At 34.9% G+C, this 24,572-nt stretch overlaps 1 protein-coding gene across 5 annotated transcripts in view; it reads left to right on the top strand.

Moving 5' to 3' along the window:
• LOC115878225 (protein alan shepard) overlaps positions 1-24,572 on the top strand; it is a 225,268-nt gene that overhangs the window by 105,003 nt on the left and 95,693 nt on the right. The window contains exon 1 of one of the 5 annotated variants that reach the window (XM_030894649.1): positions 21,039-21,361. The exons of the other annotated variants lie outside the window; for them this stretch is intronic. The gene's annotated coding sequence lies outside the window, so the exon portion shown is untranslated. Of the gene's footprint in view, positions 1-21,038; positions 21,362-24,572 lie in introns of those variants that run through there. 5 annotated transcript variants of the gene reach the window in all.

The raw sequence follows: 24,572 nt of genomic DNA on the forward strand, positions 1-24,572 counted from the left end.
GACCCATAGACGAGATGGTCTACAAACTTTAATTGGTGGCTAATAAAACTTCTTGTCTGGGCACCGAATATTAACTACAAATTAGGTCTACAGTTAATTTTCCGTCGATTTTTTCACGTAATAACACGAACCAAAATGCAAAAGCAATTCGCAAATGTTTATCATCTTCCAAAATGCAGGTCGGGGCGGGAAAGTGAAATAGCAAAAGCGGTTCCACCGTTTCCACGGAAATCTCAAATAAAATAGTTCCAGCCCTAGCCACTAGGTGGTAGTGCAATTAATTTTTAGGTTAAGAAGTTGCTACTAGTTATTGCCAGATGGCGTTAAATCAGAATTTTTTTGTAGTTTCCATAGTTTCCAACGGCCATTGTCATATTATTGTCAAATTCTCAAAAAATATTGTCGTTGTCATAGCAACAATCATAATATTATCAAATAAATGATTATCAAAATGTTTTTCAAACTATAATTTGTTATATGTGTTTTAATTAGACAATTCCTTTTGTTTGTGGCCCTAAAAATATAATGTAAGTCTTTTATTTTTGCTTTCATTTAAGTACCTATTTATTATATTTACTCCATTTACAAAACTTTGGACGTATTACGTTGGTCTTGTTTTATTATAATAAACGATGTTTAAATATTTGACTTATAAATGAAAACTTTAAATAATAAATAATATTTCACATGTTTGGCTTTAATTTTATTTAATAACCGTATAAATTATACTGTTAAATCTTATTTTTTACACATCACAACGATACTTGTTATTAGTATTGTTGAATTTGTGTAAAAAATAAGATTTAATAATCAAATTTAATTACTTTAGAGTAAAATTCAATAAATAAGCTCATTTAAAAAGCCCGCGCTTCGACCCATTTAAAACAAGCCCTACTCAATAGGCTGTAGGACCATCAGAACCACTTTTCAGTATAGCAGAGTCCATATGCAGGTTATATGGCATAATGTGACATAAGTTATAACCTATTATTTTGTCCAAGTTTGACAAGCCTCAAAAATGTGAAGACAATCCGGGGACATACTGTATATTATTGATCTGCGGTTATTAGACATGATATCTGATAGCGGTATCAATAGGTGTATATATGACCTAGGGTTCTGTCTTGTATCTTACAAATGTTCTTATTAAATTAGAATAATCCGTTTAACCTTATATGAACAGATTTTGCGGACATTAAAAAAAAACAAATGTTCCGCTTTCTATTGATTTTTCGGACGTAAATTTGCAGATATTACGATATCGACCGAAGATAACAGTAAACATGCATGTTTGACCTAATAATACTATCATTTTCTTGTACTGGAAACTATATACATAATTTTCGTTGGGTATATTTTATTCAAGTACCTCTAAACTCTAACTGTCAACATTTTCTGGTTATTTTCCTTCCAATGATATATTTAACTGCATATAAAAGCATGTACGACATAGGTTTTTATAATTCAGTTGAAATATGCTAGGTTTCGCTATATTATTGAGTTAAAAGTTCATAAAGTTTCTTTATTTTAAGAAAAACTATCTGAGCCGGTTAACTTTATAGTGAAGTGAAATTAGTTTTTTGAAGCGAAACTTCTTTACGCGCGATGGGAGTAAAAAATCGTGTGTCAAGGCCATAACACACGAGACGCGAGAGGAAAAGTGGTAACGATGGTGGAGCGTCGTAACTCGGGCCCTATGTGAGCTAGGGGACCTAAACTCGGAATGTAGATGGGGCTCGAAGAGCCAACACAGTCACGATATTAGTCTGCGTCCCGCTGATTTTCTGCCTTCTATTTTCCCCTGCAGTATGAGTTGGAGTAGGCGGTATTTCTCGTTCCGCATGATGTGTCCGAAGTATTCCAGTTTTCTACGTTTGACATTCACCAGAAATTCCGACTCCTTGTTGCACCCACAAAATCCTAAGCATGCGCCGATAGCACCACATCTCAAATGCCTCCTCACGATGCGTCGGTAAGGGTCCACCACGCCTCTGCTCCATACAGAAGGGTTGAGGGCACGTAGCATCTCAGGATTCTGATTCTAGTGCGGACGTTGAGGGACAGGTTGCATAGCATATTTCGCATTTTGTTAAATGTCCCTCTCGCGATTTCGATTCGGTGTTTTATTTCGCGAGAGTGGCCCCAGTCTTTAGTCAGGGTGCAGCCCAGGTATGCAACTGTCTCGGCCGCTGGGAGAACGAAGTTGTTAGCAGTGAACTGAAAGTTGTTAATGTAGTTCTTGCTAGTGATCAACGTTTGAGTCTTATTGCAGTTCATCTTCATTCCGTATCTGCTGCATGTATTCGCCACACGATCTATAAGCCTTTAGAGACCTTCAGCGGGATAGGCCAACAGAACGGTATCATCTGCATATATCAAATTGTTTACTATTTCTCCGTTTATTACCAGCCCATCCTCTGTGCCATCCAGTGCCAGTATTTTTACTTAAATCAAGTAAAATCTTCTATTTTTCTCGGTCGTAACTTCTGAGGAACTTTTTGGAGGACTTCAATTCCTCAGTTATGCTAAATAATAATGAATCGAATTGCAGCGCTATTCGTATCTTCGGTACCACGACCGGTATGCGTATCCTGGCGGTACTTGCGCCACGGTGCGATAAATAAGCCAAGCCGGCAACCTCGGACGGCCTCCAGTGGCATCTGTGTCACTTACTGTAATCGCATACCGGGGATTCTTCGGTTCGAACGCGATTCTGGCCTGGCTGTGGTCCGGTACTCATTGGTACTATCGCCGCATCGGCCTCTAGGAATAATAAGAAAAGGCATAGCAATGGATAGATAATGCCATTCAGATGGCGAGCGTGAAAATAATCTAAAATCAATATTTTATGTGGACTGTGAGAATCGAATCTTTTTGGATTGCGTTTGTTGTGGTTCCATTTAATTAGTAATAATAAGTTGAATTATTCGGAAAATTTGATACTTGATGTGTAACGGCTTGATTATATGTCGTGTTTAGTTTAGTTCTTGATAAACAAGGGTTTAGGTTTAGTTTTAAATTCAGTCTGGAAGATTAATTTATTATTGATTTTCACTGTACTATCAAGTACTACTTATTAATAGGGTTTCGTAATAAATGCACATTGTTTATTCGTACGTTGCATCTTTTCATCATCATCATCATCATTTCCAGCTTGTTCAACCATTTCCAATTATGGTGTAGCTCCTAATTTGACCCATTGTTATCTATTGTTGGCTATGCGAGTCTAAATTATTCCTGCTAATTTCCTAATCATCATCATTTAATTTAGCTTATTCCGTCTGAACAAAAACCTCCCTCAACTCTAGCCATTTCTTTCTATTTTGTGCCACTTGAATCTTGAATCCAGTTTCCATCCTATTTGTCCATCGTCCATCTGTCATCCTAGCCACATGTCCTGCCCAATTCCATTTAAGATGTAAAACAGATATTACCGCATCCCTTACCCCTGTTCGATTTCGTATTTTGTATAATTGGAATTTGCTAATAGGCTTCCTTAGGTTTGGTATTCCTTAGGTCTCTTAATTCCTTGTGGGTACCATGTTGTAATTTTTGTGGTCTACCTGCTATCCGTCTTTCTGGCAAAGTCTCCTGCCCATTGCCACTTGAGGATTGGATTCTGTGGATGACATCTATTACCTAGGTCTTTTGTCGTATCCACTCTATTTTTTACAGTATTTCAATGTTATTGCCAGTATATTTCGTTTCATCGAGCGTTGTGTGATCTGCAGTTTCCTTACGGTGTCTGTTTTAAGTGTCCAGGTTTCGCATGTATAGGTCATGACTGGTAGTACGATACAATTGATCGAATGTTCTCTTCTTTAGATAAAGCGACATCTGGCTTTGAATATGATTGAGTTTCGTCCATATTATGTACTCCATGCTAACTGGTATGGTAACTCCATGGTTCTGGTAGTAGAGATCTGGTAGTGTAGATAAAGGGTTGTACCTTTTATTATCTCCTATTTGGAACGTAATAATTAATATTCCTCAACTGGACTGGATCAGAAAAGGATTAAAAATAGATGAAGAATATCTTAACCTAAGATTCGCTGATGACATAGTTCTAATTGCCAATACTCCTGAAGAACTACAACTACAAGCACAAATTAATGAACTAAATAAAGCCAGCAATAAAGTGTAAAACATACACAACAGCAACAATAAATAACACTTATATTTAAATCTAGAATGCGACTCTATCTAGAGAAAAAAAACATTCGACCATTGTGTACTATCAGTCATGACCTATGCATGCGAAACCTGGATACTTAAAACGGATATCATAAGGAAACTGCAGGTCGCACAACGCTCAATGGAACGAAATAGACTTCCGATTATCCGAATCCGGGTTATCCGAAACTCCTGATTATCCGAAACGACCTGTCAAAATAAATACTCCGTTTTAACCGAAACGCATGTTCTTAAACCTTTCGATTATCCGAATACTACCTTACAGAAGTCTTGGGAGAAAATTATAGACCTACCAAAAGAATCAACAAAGGTGACAAATGATGACGGTGAGAATCGGTATGATGAAAAAGAGGACGCGAATCTTTATGAGCTTGCAAAGAAAATACCTGAATTCAAGGACCTTAACAAGGAAGAGCTTGATAATTGGGTACAAGTTGATAAATTGGATGAAGAAGAGATATCAAACCGCGAATTAGTTGACCTTACGTGTGAAAAGAATGACACACGATGTGAAGGTGAGAATAGTGATTTAGAGGAGGAAGAGAACAAGAAAATCACACATAGTGAAGCAATTGATTGCTTTGAGAAAGCACTGATTTATATTGAACAGCAGCCTGAAGCTACAGCCAGCGACCTTTTTTTGATTCGAAGATGGAGAAATATTGCTGTTAAAAATTTACGTTGAAAAACAAAACAGTCCACACTTCTTTTTTTTTCACTTAGATTTTTTTTTACTATTACCTATCTACGATAGTCGAGTCACCGCCTTCGCCGTTTCTCGCCGGACTGGTACCGATTCAGTGCGCGTACACCTTTATCCGAAACGGTCCGGTCCCGCTCGTTTCGGATAATCGGGAGTCTACTATATGCTGGGAATAACCAAGAGACACCCTAAAATAATAGAGCGGATACGACAAACGACGTAATAGATGTCATCCATAGAGTCAAATTCCCCAAATGGCAATGGGCAGGACATCTGGCAAGAAGAACGGACAACAGATGGGCCACAAAAATTACAGCATGGTACCCACGAGGAATTAAGACCTATTAGAAGAAGACCGAATCTGAGGTGGGATCATGATATTAGGAAATTACCAGGGATAACTTGGGCCATCATATTAGCCAACAATAGACAACAATGGGCCCAACTACAAAGAGAGTATCTAAATATGTGAGGAGGCTACACCAAAATTGGAAATGGTTGAATAAGCTGAAAATGATGATGATGAGATGAATTAATATTGCTTAATAGTAGTGATGTAAAATTTCCAGAAATATATTTTCGGAAATATTTCCTGAAACATTGGAAATATATGGAAATATTGGAAATATATGAAATATTTTAAAAAATAAGAAAAACTGAAATATTTATTTTTAAAAATCATAACAAAACATCGCAAAACACTAAATGCTTATACATAAACACAAATAAAGTTATTATTATTCTTCAAATTAAAAAATAAATTAAGGTTAAATTTATACAAAAAAAATTATTTTTGGCACACTAATCGAGCAAGAGGCATATCTTTATTGCTGTTATCAGCATCACACTCAATAACATCTTCTTGCCAGTCTACTTCCACAAAATCTTCAATAGTATCGGAAATAAAAATTAATCTATTGCCGTTTCCTATTTTCTTCAGCAAGTTTTCATTGTGGGATACATAGAGTAGCTTTGCGGCTCTATCATTAGTAAGCCTGTTTCTCTTTTTTGAATGAATATGACTATAAACGCTAAAACTGCGTTCCGTGGCAGCCGAAGATGCTGGCATCATCAACATTCGTGAAGCTACCTGTGATAATGAAGATGAAGAACACAGTCCTTTCCACCAGGAGACTGGGTTATCAAAACTACTTTTCCATATGAAATTATTTCCAAATAACTTGTCACTTCTACAACGGTAATCTGCTATTTCATCTATTATTTCTTGGTCCTTTATATTGAGTTTATTTTTTGATATATTAAGTATCCATTCTATGGCAGAAAGAATTTAGGTTTCATCAAGTTCAGAACCTTGTGATTTTGGATTTAGTAATTCTGCAGCATAGACGGGGCTTTACGGGCACTTAACTTGATATACAATTTTAAACCATTAGGTTCAACAAAGTATTCTTCTTATAAATAGATATAGGAAAAAACTCTAATTACTTAATGTTATATTGTACCGTTAATGTATATCTTTTAAAGAACCTCTTAATGCCATACGAAATTATTATTAATTGAAAAATGTTGTGGTTACTGGCTCTTAGTATTATTACAGTTGTTGCGATTTAATTTGTATTGTTTTTCTATGATGGTACAAATGAACAAGTCACTTTAAGCTGTTTAATGATAATAAATGACCCAAACCGTTATTTTCGTCTAATAAATTGGTTAAATCATCTCTATACCTGTGTGGCGGATTTGTTTCTTGAAAACTTCTGGGTATTTTGCTACTGAAACAGAAAACTAATTTAATTAATTAGGGGTTAACCACCGCGACTTTATAGATATATTCTGTCGCTATTTCTTGAGTAGGATAGGCTTGGTGCATTCACCGCCGGTGCTGCCACCATCGGAGAATATCGTAAACAACTACTACTTACAAATACACGTGTTTAAATAGCGAGAATACGAAAATTTATTATTTGATTACTCTAAAAGTGTTACGAAGTATAATATGTGAAAATTCTAGAAATAAAAATAAAAATGTAAATATTTTGATATCTTCAGAAGGTCTAACTTGTATTATAATTTATTATTCCAGTTAAAAAAACTTTTTAGATGAGTTCAACTATGGTAGCGAGTATAGTTTTATTTACCGGTTTTGCTAGTGGGGCATAATTATTATTGAAGATATTTCGGCTATAACGAAATTTTTTAAAGGTAGGTACATAATTATAATTTTAGAAGATGTTCACAAAATATTTAATCATTAGTTGATTAAAAACGTATACCATTAATATTGCAAATTATATTTTATGCTTTCATAATATATGTCTATTTAAATTTTTGATTATGTAACGAGTACTTTGTTTACTCACTTGTTTCGTCGAACTGCTTGAATCCATTTTTGATTTTGATCAAATCGGTGTGGGAAACTATGAAAAAATAAAAAAAAAATAAATAATTAAAATAAAAATAAAAAAAAAATAATTAAAATAAAAATAAAAAATAAATAAATTAATTAAATAAAAAAAATTAATTAAAATAATTAAAAAATAAAATAAAAATAAGTAAATATATGTAAATTTTGAGAAATAGAATCGAAAACGAATACCAAGAAATAGAAGCCAAAGAACAAGCAGGATTTATAGCCGGAAGATCGACGGTGGACCACTTATTTACAGTTACTCAAGTAATAAGTAAAAAGAGCAATCTAAACCAAGAGCTACATCTTGTGTTTGTGGACCTAAATACGACAGCGTTCCCCTTGTGGGACTTTGGGAAGCTATGGAAAAAAACAATATAAATGTAGAGCTAATAAAAGCAGTAAAATCATTATATAAACAAACAAAAACTAGAATAAAAGTCGGCAAAAAGTTAACAACAGGATTTAATGGAACAAAAGGTCTGAAACAAGGGTGCTGTATTTCACCAACACTGTTCAAGATATATCTGGAACAAGTTCTCAAAGGTTGGAAGCAAAAATGTAGAAATATGGGATTACCAATAGGGGAACATGCTCTACACACTTTGCTTCGCGGACGATCAGGTGATCATAGCACAAGACTACGATGACATAAATTATATGACACGTAAGTTTATAGAAGAATATCAGAAATGGGGACTCGAGATCAATATTAACAAAACAGAATATATGTGTATCGGAGGAGAACAACAAGATCTAATACTAGAAGAAGGGAAGAAAATTAAGTGCTGCACAAAATACAAATATTTGGGTATGCAAATCACAAATGATAGACTGTTGGATACAGCAATTAAAGAACGAAACCAACTTAGAAGGAATGCTATCACGGTATTGAATGGGATACTGTGGGACAGAAGCATAAACAAGAACAAAACATATAATACCATTATCAAGAGTATAATCACGTACAGCTGTGAAGTATGGCCAATTAAGGAAACTACAAAACGAATGCTGGAAGCTACTGAGATGGATTTTTGGAGATCAGCAGGCAAATCAAGACTCGAGCGAATAACTAATGAACGCATAAGAGAGATTATGGAAATTAAACATACGATAGTGGACGAGATAAAGAACAGTCAACTCATATGGTACGGGCATGTCTAAAGAATGGCAGAAATAAGAATCCCAAAGCAAATTATAAACTGGAAACCTGCAGGAAGAAGAAAACCGGGTAGACCGAGAAGAAGTTGGCAGCAAGGGATTGACACGTTTATAGAGGAAAGATCTCTCGGAGACGGTGCATGGAGAGACAGACAGGCATGGAGAGATGGCATCGGAAGACGTAGAACGTTTTAAACCGATTTGTATATATAGAAACTATGAAGCTATAAAATGTTGTTTCGGGGAGAGTTGAATATCCGGGAAAGTTGAGTTATTGAATGTTATTGCACCAACAACGCCCTAATTACGCTCTCCATTTACGCGTTAACATTTTTTCGGCAATTTTATTAACATTTGAAATTGTCACAACACAATACGACGCCTAGTTCGAATTCTTTTTCACTTATTTTTTACTACACGAAACAGCCGTTACATCACACTAAAACTAATACTTAAATATTATGTAGCGATGGGAACTATCGAATGAATTAGACTATCGAATGGTTAATGAATGAATGATTTCAACTATCGAATGGTTTTATTCGAATAAAATCATTCATTCATTTGTAAACTAAAGTATATGTGACAACCTCGCCGTGCGACTAAATGGTTATCGTTGAGCCACGACTATCGAATGCTTTTGATAAATGAAATTTAGTATTCGTTTGATTTTTGTATGCGTCAGTGCATTATTGGTTCTTCCAAATTTTTATAACTTCGCCGTATAAATACTGTGCTATTTTTGCGTTTATTAAAATAGTTAAAATACTAAAATAGTAGTTATTTTTTTAATTTTATTAATTGACGATTGTGTGCATTGCAGGTGGTCAAAATTTTTTCGATAATTTGTGTGGTTTTCCGTAGTCCGATCTTTCAATTATTTAATTTTATATGGTATATGGTCTATTTTTTAATGGGAAATTTTGGGAAGTAGCAATTTTTAAGAGAGAGGAGATGAACTTTTGAACAATTAATTTTAAAAATACATATTTGTATTTTAGATGTTTTAATAATATGAATTAGTTGAACTTAATAATTATATATAAGTAATGTGGTTAAATAAATGGTTATCGAACTCAAACTATGGGGTGAGAAAATTAAAATGAAAGTTTTACACGTGCCAATTTAAAAAAAAAGTTAACGATGTTGTGTATTTTGTTTAAGGTAATTCTCTTACATGTAGTTTTTTGCGAAGAAATATTTCATTTATTTTTTAAAGTAAATGCCAGTAAAAGTAAATATAATTTTTAAATAGTAATATAAAGCACCTAATATAAATAATTTTGATTTCTAATGTTTTATTTATATTTTCCTTCCATTACACCGCATGCTTAGAAAATTAATAAATGTTTATATTTCATGATTTTAAAATTTGTTGTTAATATAACAAATTAGTTCTGTAATTATTATTATTTAATAAACCAACGTTGCCAAAAAATTTAGAGACTATATTATTTTTAAATAGGATCTAATATAAATAATTTTGACAACTAATTTGTTGTTTATATTTTGCTACTACTTAAAAAAAATATTTATATTAAATGATTTTAAATTTTGTTGTTAATAGGTATAACAAATTATTACTGTTATTATTATTTATTAAACCAGTATTTGCTTAAAAACATTAAAAATCACTTTCATGTTCTTACATCCAAAATAACAAGTATTATTGCAGTGTAACAACAGAATATTAATAAAAAAAAATGCAGAATATATAGACATACTATCCCTAACTAACTAAAGCCAAACAATAATATTCTTTGCTAATATCAACTAATGCCAAAATATGGCAACAGCGCCCTTCATAATGTATTTTCTGTGTAAATACTAGCACCTCAATAAAAAAAATAATGTGTCCTTATCTATATCTGACTCCGCAAAAAATCAAAGATGCCGGCTTCTTTCATAGCATTGCCACCGACTGCTGTCGGGTTTCTCGGAAAGAAACCTACGTCGCCGGGCGACAACTAAAATTCAGTTAATATTTTATTATAATCGATCCTGACGAATAAATGAATTTCATAAATGAATGAATTGTATAAATGAATGGTTTTTGCTGCCGAATTACTAGAATACAATATTTCAAGGCAGATGACGGATCTATTCGATAATTTTTATTCGAATAGTTTTCAACGAATGTTTTCTTACTAACTATCGAATTATTCGAATGAATTGCAACTATCGAATGTTTCGATAGTATTCATTCGATAGTTCCCACTACTAATATTATGACAAAACCACGAATTCAATATTATTTTAATGCTATCAAAAAAATCAGCTGAAATGCTCCAAGCCTATAACGTGTTATAACTCATCATACAGTCACAGAGCTTTGACAAAAGCCACTAATTTTACAAAGGTTAGTTCTCCATCTCCTATAACAGTCAGGGTTGCCACAAGCTACACAATTGTGTATTTTGCTACACATTTGCTTCCATGACTGCACAGCTACACCACAATGGCCTGTGCTACAGTAAATCAGCTGACAGTAAATCAGCTGACAAAAGCTGTTTTTTTTTGCTTTTAAGTTATCTAAGTTACATTAAAAGAGGCCGCAAGTGAACTTTAAATTTTGAACTGACAAATATCATTTTGGGTCATCTATTGGTCGAGTCAAAAACGGTAAATAGACAGGATTGCTTAATTCCTTAAATAATACATAACACGTACTTTGGCCAAATTCAGAGGCCAAATTTCACTGTAGTTCGGTCCACTTGTTGGCATACGTGAATAATATTCAATTCCTATTTCACTTCTCCTCCCATATCAGCAAGGACTGCAGTTCCTATGGACAAATTTGGCCGATTAAACAGTCCTGAATTGTTTACAGTTTTTAAACAGACTTTTTAACCGGTCTAATTTTTCCATAAAATCGTTAGTTTCGCGACATCAATTTTACGTCATTGCAATATTTGCTGGCATGAGTAGAAATGAAATGGGAAATGAATATATTGATGTATACAAACGAGTGGAAGTGAGACTCTTATCGAGACTCGTAATTATGCTTTAAAAATTGGCGATTTTACGTCTTATTCTTGGTCTTATTGGATAGTTTACAATTATTGGTCATGCATTGCTACACAATGCTACACATTTTTATGGTCAAGTTCTGCACAATCAAACATTTTCTTGTGGCAACCCTGATAACAGTCGTACTCAGTTTTCTCTGCTCACTCAGTGATGATGTGTTCTGGTGTTTTATTATCCCCACATACATGTCTATGATGCCGTTGGTCTTTGAGGAATTTTCTGAATATTCATATCTTTTAGATAAAGTATTTCATCTTAAAAGTTCTTAAGACCCTAATTAATCATCTTAAGTAGTAATTTACCTGTCAATACCTCTTTCATTTAGTTCTATGATTCTATTGATTTATATCCTTTATTAATATAAATTTCGTTTTTACAGGTATGTATCTACAATATGCTCTGTAATATTCCTGGTTAACGGTAAGTAGGTAGTATTCATTCAAAAAATCTTCCATCAATCAAATGATTTAAAAGTACTAATTATGGTCATTAATAAATTATTTATTTCTCTTAGATAGACCAGGCTTAAGATGCCGAGGATAATTAGAATTCTTAATGCGTTTCGATTAAATTTGTCGTTCTTTATTAGTAAGAGCTTTCAAAAAGTAATAAATATATTAAAATGGCATTTACTATCTTATCTTTTAGATATCAGTTCAAATGGTAGGGCTACCTTAATATATTTTGTAGATTCCTTTATTTTTTCTCGCTTATCATTTCTATTTGACATAATTTGACACAAAATTATAACCTATAATTTGGCAAGAGTTTGACAACTCTCAAAAATAAATCGGCGTCCGTTTGTCGCTTCATCGTTCCGTCAAACCAATAATATTGAAATATGATCTGTCATTTTTGAAATAAACCAATAAAGAGACGACGCCATGACGGATTTATATACCTATAAACCTTTGAATAAGAAGACTAAGGAAGGAGCATATCAAAATTCTTAGGTCCACCGCGATGGGCCTCAAATATGGCCGACTTAAATTCCAGTTTATCAGTGCCGTTCTAATTTTGTCTAAAAAATGTAAAACTATGATGTAGGGTAGACGTGGGGTAGACTCAATAATTTGTTAGTTTATTTTACGTTGTGAATAAATGTTAAGGTAAAGTGTTTAAAATTGTTATAAAAATTTAAAATTCTAATAAAAACGTTGACGAAATTTCTTTAAAGAGGAAATTGCAAGTATCCAATCCCTCATTACCAAAATTGTATGCTTTGCCAAAAATTCATAAGCCGGACAAGTCTATGCGCCCAATTGTTTCGGCTGTAGGTTCTCCGACTTATAATTTGGCAAAATGGTTATCAAGGGAGTTCGAAAATTTACCTGATCATGAACCTTCTTTCTCAGTTAAAAATAATATTGAATTCATTAACAAAATTAAAGATATAACATTGCATGAAGGTGAAATTTTGGTCTACTTTGATGTATCTTCGTTGTTCCCAAGTGTTCCAATTCCACATATTTTAGGCTACTTAAAGGAATTACTGAACGCAAATGGTCTCGACAACAAAACTGTGAGTGAATATATTGAGCTTACATCGTTATGTATGAAACAAAATTGTTTTCAATTTAATAACAACTTTTTTGAACAGCGGGAAGGTACAGAAATGGGTAATCCATTGTCTCCATTTTTGGCTAATTTATTCATGAGCAGGTTTGAAGTGGAGGCTAAGAATCAGTTTGGGTATTTTCCAAGAGTATGGTTTAGGTATGTGGATGATATTTTTGCTGTTTTTGACACACATTCAGACACTATAGATAATTTTATTTCTAAGTTAAATAATCGTTTTCCTTCCATTAAATTTACGCATGAAATTGAGAACAACGACAGATTACCATTTCTAGATGTATTAGTTATTAGAAATACTAATAATTGCCTGGCATTTGATATCTATAGGAAAAATACGACCACACGCAGATATATTCCTAATGAATCACATCATAGTGTTGAACATAAAATGGCTAGTTTAAATTTCTTAGTTCATAGGTTACTTAGTTTCCCACTTTCCAACGAAAGATATGAAATAGAAAGAGATTACATTAGGAATGTAGCTGAGTGTAATGGATATTCTCCTTTACTAGTTGATAAATTAATTAGAAAACGTAGGTATAGGTTAATGATTTCTGAAAATTCGACTTTTCAAGTGGAGAAAGATACGTCTAAATATTTTTCGATACCGTTTGATAGAGAGTTATCCCGTGGTCTAAAAGGAATTTTTAAGAATGTCAATTATAAACTTGTGTATAGTGCTAATAATAAATTACAACAATAATTAGGTAATCCAAAGGATAAAACACCTCCACTGGAAAGATCGGGTATTTATGAAATTTCTTGTAAAGATTGTAATCAGAAATATGTTGGGCAAACTAGAAGATCAATATTAACTAGATTTAAAGAACATTTAGCTCAGATAAGATACGGTAGACCGGATAAATCTTGCGTTGCCGAACATATTGTTGATAATGAACATTGTATAGATCTTAATAATTTAAAATTAATTAAACAAGTCTCAAATTACAGGCAATTAGATGCATATGAAAGCATCAGAATTAATAAATGTAAAGATAGTATGAACAGAGTCAACGGTCCAATTCCTTCAAGTTCTTTGTTCCTACTACTCTAGTGGCGGAAATCTAACTGTTACGCTCAGTTGGCTCTGACTCGGTTGGCTAGATTTTGCCACGCCCACTCGTTGCCCACTGAGCGTGTATATAAACGCTCAACTTGTAGATTGTACTTTAGTTTATAATCATCTGCTGATGATGCTAACATGGTTAGCGAAACGCGCGTCCAGTGTAAAAGTAAAAGTGTTTTGGTGTATTGTGGTGATTTAGTGTTTATATTTTGCTGTGTAACACCAAAGGTTCCAACCCTCAACTGTAATAATAGATAAGTTATAATAATTATTTATAACCATAAACATCCGATACGCTACTGAAGCAGGTAAGTCAAATTGACGTATCTAAATTCTTTGACATCTAATCTTTGACAAGTAGTAAATAAAAGCAAAAATGCAAGAAAAATATATAATTAATTAATTTAAGTGAATTTCATAAATGATCGGTTTACTACACGTATGTATATTATACATATAGTCACTTACTAGCGAAAAGTTGTTCCATTATTTCACTCTATTTTTGCCGAGATCTACCGCACGCTACACAACCAACTATTTTAGAGTCTTTTTCGATAAATCACGATAGTGTCACTGTTAATTTAAGTTCTGTCACAATTTCCATCTAGATTTACCTACTACCTTTATACAACTATCAGTAGTAGAATAAATAATAAATAACATAAAATACGCTCCGTAAAGACGGACAAATCCACAAAATTTCAAATCAAATTCAAATGTGTCAAATGAATCGTCAAACAGAACGGTCAAGGATCCCCACCCTAGAGTCCCTTTTCCGCCCACCATACATGAATACATGGATAGCGTTATGCTCCTTCCTTAGTCTTCTTATTCAAAGCTATATATATAAGGAATTTTTAAGGGGTCTAAAAATATATTTCTAATACCTCCATTGATAATTTACGTACATATGGGTATTTACACGCATAACCGCGATAGTGTTATAAAATATATTTATTTCGAAGCAATAAATAATGAAACAATGCAGTTTATAGCCTGAACTGTGGTATTAATTGCAGCTATTTATTTGGATTTCTTCTATTTCCTGAGAAGATCTAAACGTCAGCGAATATATTTATGCAGTTGCTTTAATAAATTAGATTTTGTTTTTGTAATTAAATTTTGTTTTAAAAACCCCGTGACAATCCGAAGATTGTTCTTACATAAATCGTGGAAAATTATATCCTCGGTCCTAAGTCCAGGGAAATTTCTTCTTAGATCGTTGGAGGATTCTCATTCCAGATTATGAATGGATTCTTCCAGGTTCTTGAGTTCTGCTTTAACTTGGTTTCCACTTAGGAAGCAGAACGGTTCTCACCCAGTTTGATCCTTTTTTAGTGAGATTGTTTGCTTTTTCATTGTCTTCTATTCCTTGGTGGGCTGGTACTAGGGAATGCAATCCCGCACCAAAATATCAATCCCGCAAACCCGCGGGATTAAAACAATCAATTCCGCGGATCCGAAAAATTGTGGGACTGTAAACAATAGTCATACATTTGGTCCTAAATGGTCCAAAGGCATTGTACATTTTGCGTAGGCCCACAATATATTGATATAGCGTGTATCTTAAACTAGCTGTACAGAAATTTAGACACCGATGTATACAGGGTGTTCAAAAAATATATTTAATATTAAATAAACTTAAATTTTATTATAAGTTATCTACTTATTTTATAAATAAAAATATTATTCTGAATTAAGTTTTTTTTTAACTTGTGTTATCTGCTTTTTGATACATTCTATATCAATAAATTTTTGGCATATGCAGAATGTACAAAGCTTTTTGTACCATTTAGGACCATAAGTATGACTAAAAATGCATATTTTTCGAAAAAACGTCGTATTTTCCTTAAAGCAAAAAAAAATTAAAAAACCTATCAAATTGTTTTTTCTAATTTCAATAGAGATTCGTCGTACTTGGTAAAAATTGTACATTTGCGGTAAAAAAGATTCTTGATCAAATCAAATTTTCACACTCTTATGAAATACCCTGTATACGAGAATTCGCTAAATATATTTTCGAAAACCACATCAGCATCTTAATCACAATAGATTCATCTAAAACCTGGTCCAAACCGCATCCCAAAATCTTTTTTAGTTCAAGAGACATTCAACTTTAAATTTACCCTAAAATTTTACTTGCCCCAATAATTATGTCCGGCAATTTATTTGACGAAATTGTCCACAAGTACTAGTTAAACGCTTTTCTTCACTTACGCACATACACCAGAAAGAAATCTAACAACTAGCCTGTTTGTTTCACTTATTTTTAATGGCCAAGCCGTAAGGGCAATCCCCCGAAGGGGGAAGGGGGCACCCCAGCATCCTTCCAGATTGGTTTAGAGTATTTAATTTTCGGCCCAAATATTTCTATCCTTGTTTCTACTTTGGTTTTGGAAGCATCGGTATACCACGTTATTGCATGGTTTTTTAACTGGTGAGCAAGCGTTTCTCTCTTCAAATAATTTTTTTTGCCCAATATTATAGAGAGATATATTTAAAGTTGTACATTCTTGGTATGTCATCCATTGGAAGCTGGAGGAATGCAATTTTCCTTTTGAAGGTGTTCCAAGCTCCTGAGGTATTGTAACAGTAACAATTTTCTGTAACATTACATTCGTTATGATGTATTTTTCAATTTTTAGTAATATTTTAGTTGCATTCTGCGCCTGATTAATTTGTTGTCGTACGCGACACTGGTTACCCCCACCTCCGCATTTGTTTCTAGTCCGAAAATAGCTCGGCGCCGCGACGGATAAATTTTGCGAGCGTCGCCGTCGCCCCTGTGACGTAGGACGTCGTCGACATTCGGCGTAGGTCGGAACAGCCCTTAGCCACCCCCGATCGTTCACCAAATCGGCCGACAATGTTGTCATGTGTTGAAAGATCTCTGTTCACTTTAATTCGCAAGATTTAAAATTAGTTTACTTATGTTCTCAGATCTCTAGTCTAATAAAAGACACACACTAAGTTACACGCTTCTGTATTATTACGCTTTCTGATTACAATAATGGCGGTCTCTTACTCTATACTCTACTGAATTCCAATTTTCAATTATGGTGTAGCTTCCCTCGCATATTTAGATACTCTCTTTGTAATTGGGCCCATTGTTGGCTATGCGGGCCCAAGTTATCCCTGCTAATTTCCTAATATCATGATTCCAACTCAGGTTCGGTCTTCTTCTAGGTCTTTTAATTCCTCGTGGGTACCATGCTGTAATTTTTGTGGTCCATCTATTGTTCGTTCTTCTTGCCAGGTGTTCTGCCCATTGCCATTTGAGGGATTTGACTCTGTGGATGACATCTCTTATCTTGGTCTTCTGTCGTATCTACTCTATTCTTTTACAGTCTCTCTTGGATATTCCCAGCATATTTTGTTCCATTGAACGTTGTGCGACCTGCAATTTCCTTATATCCATTTTAAGTGTCCAGGTTTCGTATGCATAGGTCATGACTGGTAGTACACATTGATCCATGTGTTCTTCTTTAGATAAAGTGGCATTCTATACTTGAATATGATTGAGTTTCTTCCACAAGTACTCCATGCTAACTTAATTCTTCTATTAATTTCTGGTAGTAGAGATCTAGAAAGTCCTGTGTATTAGTTGTCTCAAATATATATACGAGTATTCTTCTACTATTTCCGGTGTTGCGTTATTTATTAGAATGTCTTTTTTTTTCACTAGTTCGTTGTACATTCGTTTAGTTTTTACTAAATTTTACTAAATTCTTTTTGAGAACCACTTTATTGCTGGCTGTATTTAGTTCATTAATTTGTGCTTGTAGTTCTTCAAGACTGTTGGCAATTAGGACTATGTCATCAGCGAATCTTAGATGGATATTCTCCATCTATTTTTAATCCTTTGTTGGTCCAGTCCAGTTGAAGGAAGATTTCTTCTAATGTTGCTGTAAATAGCTTTGAGTGATAAAGAAATATATATATGAAAAACTAAATAATATACTATACGGTCGAAAAAATAACTGTGTCAAAGAAGGCTGGGGAGTGACGAATCGAGGCCGCTGGCTTTTTAATTGTAACAGCCGGGCGATCGGGGTTCAAAGACATTGTAAGGGCGCCACGATATCATACTCTATGAACTCTGAATAAAAGATGTTACTACTAAACAAAACTTCAACACTAGTACAGCAGCTCTATGGATTGTCACTGGAGTCCTCGGTTATTAGCAGCCACTTAGTGCATTTAGAATTTAGAATTTAGAATGAGTGGGAGGGGGGTTAATCACTTCGACCTTACAGATCCATTGTGTCCCCCTTTCTTGAATCATAACTCATCATACAGTCCCAGGGCTTTGACAAAAGCCAGTATCTGGGACGGTTTTATAGAGGGTAGTTCTCCATCTCCAATATCAGTCGTACCAAAATTCATGGCACGAATGGTATTCATGGCACGAATGGTTGCTTAGTGCATAGAAAACCATAAATAATAATGGTTGCCTTAGAAAAAAAGCTTTAATTCAGAGCATGGACGGCTGTCACAACTTTTAGGAATTAAGTTAGAGGTAGGTTTTAACCAAAAAGAAATAATTAGAGCTGAATATTATCTCAACGAGGGTTTTATGGTGTCCAACGGGGCCACAGGAACTATTGTGTTCTGGAACTCCATGCACGTGGTATACTGTATATCGATGCGAAGAAAACCGGCTATTTAATCCCTATACTGAAATTGGTCTGTGTTTCATATAAATACTTCGACGACCATAGGTTGCTCCAGGAGACTAATCCTTCATAAGCAGCCCTGATTCACAACCAGCAGGAAGTGTCTCCGGAACAGCCGCCAATAAGTTGCACACTACACAGACGGCAGATACGCGTGGAGTCCCCGACGATCGGATTTCTCTCACAAAAATCAAACTTCAACCCGAAGCCTTACAGATCTATTGTGCCTCTTTTTCTTCAGTTATAACTCATCATACAGTCTCTCCTCTGAGGTGTTTCCCATTTTTCTCACAGTCTGCATTCGCCGGCTGTTTCTTAGCTTGGAGGTGTTCATTAAGGAGACAGTTTCCTGTTAAAAACCGCGTGACAGTCCGAAGATTGTTCTTACTTAAGGCAAGGAAAATCGTTGATTTTCCTCGGCCGTAAGTCCTGAGAAATGTCTTCGAGTGTCTTAGACCGTTGGAGGATTCCCATTCCAGGTTACGGATGCAGTTTTCCAGATTCTTGAGCTTCCACCTAAGTTGGTTTCCACTTGGGAAGCAGAAGGGTTCTGGTCCAGTTAGTGGAGTGTTTGCTCCTTTTCTAGCTAGATGGTTTGATTTTTGATTGCCTTTTGAACTGTCATCCAGAGTAGTTACTGACAACGAATTACTGAGTTGATCGCTTTTAGTGTTGCTCCATCGGATAAGATGACGGATAAGTCCATCGGATAAGTAGTTTCTATCTAAGATAAGTTGTGTAAGGGCCAAATTTTTTTTTCAAGCGGTCTACTTAAAATTAAAAATAAGGCACACAGGCTAGTCACACAGACTATTAAAAAATATGCCACAAAGGCTAAAAAAACAAGCCACACAGGCTATCAAAATGCCACACAGGCTAAAAAAACAAGTCACACAGGCTAAAAAAAAACAAGCCACACAGGCTATCAAAAAAATACACAAGGTAATAGTCAAACTACACTACGGGGCTAACTACTCTTCAAAGCTAATTACGCTACGGGACTTGGCAAAGCTAACTACGCTACAGGACTAATTAATATTCAAGGCTAACTATAGAAAATAATAAAGTAAAATAAAAATGATTCAATCAAGATCAATTTGATAATATTTATACACAAATATATTCTTATCTTCTGTTAAAGTCACATAGACAAATTATAAATAACTCACTATAAAGAAATACTTGAATATTATCATCTGCAAATTATCTTTTCTTTATATTCAATCAAATATCTTAAAAATTTATCTGAGATTCAGAAATATAATATATCTCAATAAAAACAATAAACAGTAACCAACTAGTTGCTCAGTGAGATAAAATAAACCCACCTTAATTAAAGTTCTTATTCGGCACTGCAATGGAACTCAGAACTACCACAAAATCTTAATTAAATTTCAGAAACTTTAATAGTTTTAATTTAATAAGCGCGTACCACTTCTTTCTCTGACGGTGTCTAATACTGTTTTAGACGGCGATACTGTATTGAGTGTTATTTGAAACCTTTTTGAAAAGTGCAGGTACCATGAATTTTAGGCTTGTTTTTGTTTACGTTCGAAATTCCATTGCGCTCCGGCTTTTGAAATGTCTGTTTGTTATTACGTCAGATAAAGAAAACGTAGCATAGAAAAATAGAGTTCTTACAGTTGTAGACAGAAAGACAGTCAAAGCTGCAGTGGGTCTACTAACAGGGCATTATAAGCTGAATAGGCATCTAAAGCTAATGAAGTTGATAAACGAAGCCATGTTCAAATGTGCGCTTCTCGGTAATAGGCAATGATAGACAATTGCCAGGGAGTTGCATGGAGAGTTTAGTCTCGAAGTTGCTAGACTTTGTGAAAAGGATAGGACTGGAGAATGTAACCTAAAGATCAGAAAAGGACCACGGTGTAGATTTCTACATGTAAGATGCTGGGGTAGGTGCCCATTAGACGGTGATTTAAGAAAAAGAAGCAATATTTTGCTGCCAACTAAAATCTGGACGAGTTGATAAAGTATGAGTATTGCCAAGGGAAGTGTGTGACCTCATAAGAAGCCAGACACTACAAAAATAAAGATAATTTGTAAAGAGAAACGTCTTGTATCATTGCGATATCGAAAACTTTCCAATCCGCCCTCGTACGTTCGTTCTTTAACTCGTTCCCTGGAAATCCGTACCGATCCGTCTGGATCCCCCCGACAACCGGCAACGTCGCCCGGCGTATCGGTTCGGCCCGCCTCCGATTCTTGTCGGTATCGTTCGTGTCGGCCAGTCGTCGCCGTTATTTGGTCGACTTCACACCAGCTCCGTTTTTCCTGCCTGTTGACACACGGCCGGTCACTCCATCTCTCCCTGTATCGGCGCGGCGATCATGTGACGGACGAGTGAGTTTTTGCGTGCGTGTCACCGTTTTCCGGGATTTACATATACGGCTTCGACGAGATTTTGTTGTCGTTTCGTGATTAGCAACAATAACGGTGGTGATAACTAAGTGCGCTAGTGCTAGAATAAATTGAATTCTGTACGGATCTGAAATTGAGTTTTTGACAAACTTTCTTCCAGTGTGGAATTGCTAGAGGTTCGGGGAGAAACTGAGACTATAACTGAGGTAGATACTTAAACTGTTGATAAACAGGTCACAGAACTCTGAAGATATGAAAGTTGTGTTTTAGGATATTCTAACAATAAAGATGTATTGTTGTTCTGGTTGTAATGTTATTATTGTATTGTTGTTTTTCTGTGATTACGATATCTGGAAGTACTTGAAGTTTTTTTTTCGATATGGATAGGGCTCCAGAATGAAACGTTATTTCAGTATAAATGTATATGTAAATATTTTGCTTTACTTTGTATTATCATTATTATGTTATTACCGAGGTTATTACATTTCTTATGATAAACCGACTTTACCGTGTATGGTAGCTTAATATGAATCTGATGAAATATATTTGGTATTTGCTCTAGCTTAGGACATCTGATCAGCTGATTGCAGCGAAGTATGAATGAATATCATAAATATTTTAGGGAGTTTAAAGATGAAACTGGATAGTTTAGAGACTAAACTTGAAATGTTTGTTTGAATATTCAAATTCAGACATTATAATACAGAAGTTAGTTTAGGCTTACAATATTGAAAAATCAAAATATTTATTGATGAAATATACTCTAGGCCGGGCGACACTCTGTAAAATGTAGAATGAGAAAGAGGGGGGTTACCGCGATCTTAAAGATCTATTGTGTTCCCCTTTCTTGAGTTATAACTCGTCAGACAGATTATAACTCAACATACATGGAGATCTTTCTGTTGTAGGAGAGCTGGGTATTTCCCATCCTCCTCTGATGACAGATGTTCATCCTCCGAGGAGTGGACATCTACCTCCTGCAAGGATATACACTCCGTGCCCTTCATAGTCGAGGAGCTTGTCTCAGGCTGAGGTACCCGTGAGGTGGAGGCTGGAGGATCTGTCTCCATTTTCTCCACCACTTTAACTTTGACTCTTCTTAGACCTGATACCGGTGTTATCCCGAACCCATAATAGAGGATATATATTCCTTTCTCTATTGCCTTCTTGGATTTGAGGTCAATTACACTGCAAGGGTTAGTCGGTCCACTTCTACAGAGCCTCGCATGTAGAGAGAGGCTAGTGGCTGTCTAGCCACGCATCCCTTTGACTTGATCCCGCCATCACAGGATTTAGGTTTTTGGTGAGGTTGTCTCCTCTTGGTTCGGATAAGCTAAGACCCCCCACACCCTCTCTCCGAGATACATGACTACAGAGAGTAGAGGGTGCCTGGTATGACGGACAGGATAGTCCCATCCGGCATCATTATACGTCTGGGAGCAATTCCCTTTTCACGACACTACAGCCATGCAGGGACAAGACAATGAGATGTTCCTTAGACCCAACTAAAGTGCCAGAGGAGATTCCCCTAGCAGATGCTAGGAGCTTCCCCACCAACGACAAGGTCTCGCATCTCCTAGAGGAAGACAACACTCTGTAACCCAAAATGCTAAATATTTAATATCAGTATGAGTTGTGTGAGTTTTTGTTTAGCTAATAGGCATCATAGATGTACGATACTACTTTTAAGAAAATTCAAATTTATAAAATATATTTGAAAAAGTGCAGATTAGAACAACCCCAAAAAGAACTCCATGTAAATCAATATCTGCAATACAAATATTAATCCCAAAATATTGAGTGCTTTACTAAGATTTTTAAAACCTAGACCAAATTTAATAATGTTCGAGTGAATAAGATCATATACTTTATGAGGCAGCGATTTTCGACTTTTTTTTAAGGAAAATCTATGCTTTGATCAACTACATATTGGAACCGGATTTCAACTTTATACAATTAGTTACAAGAATGACCACAAAACTGTTCTCAAATTAGTTACAATAATTCACCAGTGCAGAGACAAGGAAAACAGTTCATAGTACAATATTCGCTAAAATTTACGGCAGCCCTAATAAGCAGAGACAGGGAGACTGTAGTGGGTTACTAACAAGGCCTACATTCTACAATATCTGCACATTGCCATGTGCATATATTGACACTCATAAGAAGAAACTGCAGTATAAATTCTATGTCAGTGCGATAGCCTGACGACAGTGTGCAGTTCTATGTATCAAGCAATGAGCCTTTGACATTAAGCTTGGAGGGGGACATTAAGCATTAACTATATGGAGGCTTCAGTGTTCCAAGTTTATTAGACTTTTTAAAAAGGATAGGACTGGAGGATGTAATCTAGTGACCAGAAAAAGAATACAATAGATCTGTAAATATCGCAGTGGAACAAGTCAATAACTCCATTGAATTATCTACTCTAACTAGTTTACAGGATAAAAAGGTAAAATGGATGTTCACCCGGTATAACTATGCTAATTACCAAATTCATGTTAATGGTTATTCAAAATATATTCACAATTCTTAATAAAAATGATTCTTTGAATTAAATTTAATACTTAAATAAACCATGTTTAATAAAGATAATGTTATCAGCATGAAACAAAGACATTCCTCAGAAATCCAAATGTTTATGGAAATATGTGAAATTATGATCAACACTCATTTTTGAAATACTGTGCTTATGAAAACTAAAGTTTTGTAAGGTGTGTCTAAGAGACGCGTTTTTATTGTGGTTTGGATTATGAGTCTAATGGGAATCAGGCTTTAGCCCTCAATGTGCGAAACAGCGTTGCCGTATCTCGGTATTTTTCCATTGCCTTTAATAAATTTTATCCAAGTTCAAATACATAGTAGTAAAATAATCGTATGACATTTTTTGGTGGTAACATGGTGGTGATTATTATTGCTGCAAGTTTCGTTTTTGTGCTCAAGTCATGATTGTAGAAAACCCCGTCTTTTATTTTCCAGAATGTTCTTGAGGCGCTGCTAATCCTTTGCTGAATTTCAGAGTCTATATTGGCCTTTTCCGCAATCAAACTGACGAGGTAATTGAATTCCGCTATATATTCCAATAGTTCTTCTCCGATTTTTATAGTATTGTTGTGATCTTCCGGCGGGTGCACATGATATTAGTTTTGGCTGAGGCGACAAACGTCATATCCAAACTACTTTCATTTAAATCCCGAATAACTTATGAAAAGGAATACAAACATTTTCAAAAATGGAAGCAATTAAAAAACGTGCGAGAAGAAATAAAGTTTGTAACCTATCCTCGCTGTTAAAGTATCATAATCTACCCTTCGGGTCTTTGAATAAGAAGACTAAGGAAGGAGCATAATGCTATCCATGTATTCATGCATGGTGGGCGGAAAAGGCACCATAAAAGCTCTCTAGGGTGGGGATCCT

Source organism: Sitophilus oryzae, unplaced genomic scaffold (assembly GCF_002938485.1).
Source record: "Sitophilus oryzae breed Bouriz unplaced genomic scaffold, Soryzae_2.0 scaffold_1502_pilon_pilon, whole genome shotgun sequence".
In the NCBI taxonomy this organism is placed as follows: domain Eukaryota; kingdom Metazoa; phylum Arthropoda; class Insecta; order Coleoptera; family Curculionidae; genus Sitophilus; species Sitophilus oryzae.